The sequence below is a fragment of the Sinocyclocheilus rhinocerous genome, unplaced genomic scaffold (assembly GCF_001515625.1).
Source record: "Sinocyclocheilus rhinocerous isolate Xijiao unplaced genomic scaffold, SAMN03320098_v1.1 scaffold2493, whole genome shotgun sequence".
NCBI classification, from domain to species: domain Eukaryota; kingdom Metazoa; phylum Chordata; class Actinopteri; order Cypriniformes; family Cyprinidae; genus Sinocyclocheilus; species Sinocyclocheilus rhinocerous.
In genome coordinates this window covers 93,857-96,058 of record NW_015650366.1, presented here as the reverse complement: position 1 = coordinate 96,058, position 2,202 = coordinate 93,857, and the positions used below count along the sequence as shown (strand labels likewise).

Genomic DNA, 2,202 nt, shown 5'->3' with positions numbered 1-2,202 from the left:
TATTAATATATAAATAAATTTGACATTAATTTGCCAAATTAAATAAGAACTGGATTTGAATATATAGACAGAATTACATTTGAATAATATATAAAAATAAATGTATTTTATCTTTCTACGTAATGTATAATTTTTTACACATTTAAAAAAAAAACGATTTTAAAAATATATACAAATACATTTACATATCCATCACATTTTGATAATTGAATGTATTTAATTTTTCATTAAATTCTATTCTAGTCATTTTTAGATAGATAGATAGATATTATCAGACAATAGATAGACAGACAGACAGACAGACAGATAGATAGATAGATAGATAGATAGACAGATAGACAGATAGATAGATAAATAGATAGATTGACAGATAGACAGACAGATAGACAGATAGATAGATAGATTTCTGGTTTTTATTTTTTCTCGTCTGCTCTTATTTGGGCTTGTGTGAACCCGATGCTGCCCCCCGGGCCCGGGGAGCCGGTCTTATTTAAAGCGGCTCCTCACCTTGTCTCTCTGTCCCAGTGGAAGCATCAGTCTTGTGATAACAACTTGGTGAGTCCTGCGAACAACCGGAGAAGCTGCTGCATCTGAAATCTCGTTAGCTCTTAGAGTCTGAGCTTTGAGGCGTAACAGTTAAGACTTTGCTTCTGGAGAACAGTTCTGACGATTACTCTTCTGGCGGAGCAGATCATCTCAGATTAGTGTGTGACACTAGATTTAAAGGCGTTTTTCGTGAAGCATCGGCATGAATGAAGCCCGACAGCTGCGAGCAGAGGACTCCTCGAGCCCTAAATAGAGCGTCTGTCCTCCAGTTAAACTCTAGCCTTTCTTTGGCTTCAGTGAATCCGGCTGTAAGTCTTGAGCTGCCACGAGGAGATATGATTTCACTAACCCTTCATGGGCAGAGCGCGGAGAACTAACACGTGTCGCTGATCGCGCTAGTCTATTATTACTTAACTATTCTACTGTGAAACGTAAGTTGCAGACGATTTATACCGAATAAATACACTATTTAGGTGAGTTTCTGACAAGAATGATTTGCACTTGTAAGAAACGTAATTCAATTTGGATTTGGATAAAACGCATAAATGTAAATTTAAACTGCTAAATGCATAAATGTAAATGCGGAACCGGATCCAGTTGCATAAAGAACTAGTAATTTATTTTTGTGTTTTCCGTTTTCATTTTAGTTTCGGTTAAAGTTTAAGTAATTATATATATATATATATTTATTTCCTTTTTATGTTTTCCGTTTTCATTTTAGTGTCAGTTAAAGTTTTAGTAATTTTTATTTTTTTTATTTTTTAAATATTTGTAATCCTTTTTTTTATGTTTTAATTTTAGCTAAAGTTTTAGTAATCTTGCTGTATTTTGTCTTTTTTATAATTTTTTTCAATATGTTTAACTCCTTTTTTGTTGTGCGTTTTTGTCATTTTTATTAGTTGTTGTAATATTTTTAATTTGTTTGCATTTCTGTTTTCAATTTTCATTTTAACTGTACTTAAAGTTTTAGTAATTTTGATGCTTTTGTCATTTTTAATAGTTTTTCTATATTTTCGAAATCAGTTTTCTTTTTTTGTTTTCCATTTTCATTTTAGTTAAAATGTAAAATTTTATTGTGTTTTTTGTCATTTTTATTAGTTCTTTTTTTTTATAGATGTTTATTTTAGTTTTAGTTATTTTGGTACTTCAAAACAAAATGTTGCCTTGGAAAATAGCTGAAAAATGTTTTCCAATTAGCGGTTATCCTTAATCTGTCTTACTTTTTGGATTCAAATTAGACCAATTTTTATGCACCTGACTTCAGAAAAGAAACCAATTAGACGACTAACTTGTAAGACTAGTCTAGACTAGTTTATGCGCTCGGCCTCAGGATGTAAACTCAGTAGAGACCGTGTTTATCAGGACATCCGGTTCTTGCTCTCTGCGTCTCTGTCTCTGACCGTGGTGTGATGTTTCCTTCACAGACCAACCAGAAAACCAACCATGTGCGACGACGAGGAGACTACCGCCCTTGTGTGCGACAACGGCTCTGGCTTGGTTAAGGCTGGATTTGCCGGAGATGACGCTCCCCGTGCTGTCTTCCCCTCTATTGTTGGCAGACCCCGTCACCAGGTGCGAACACAGCTGCAGAACAATCATTAGAGAGGAAATCCTCTCCTGGAAGGGTCACTAATCGCGCTTCTCTCTCCATTAGGG

At 34.6% G+C, this 2,202-nt stretch overlaps 1 pseudogene; it reads left to right on the top strand.

The window, feature by feature from the left end:
* The first annotated feature begins 476 nt into the window (after positions 1 to 476).
* LOC107711909 (actin-like) overlaps positions 477 to 2,202 on the top strand; it is a 7,341-nt pseudogene continuing 5,615 nt past the window's right edge.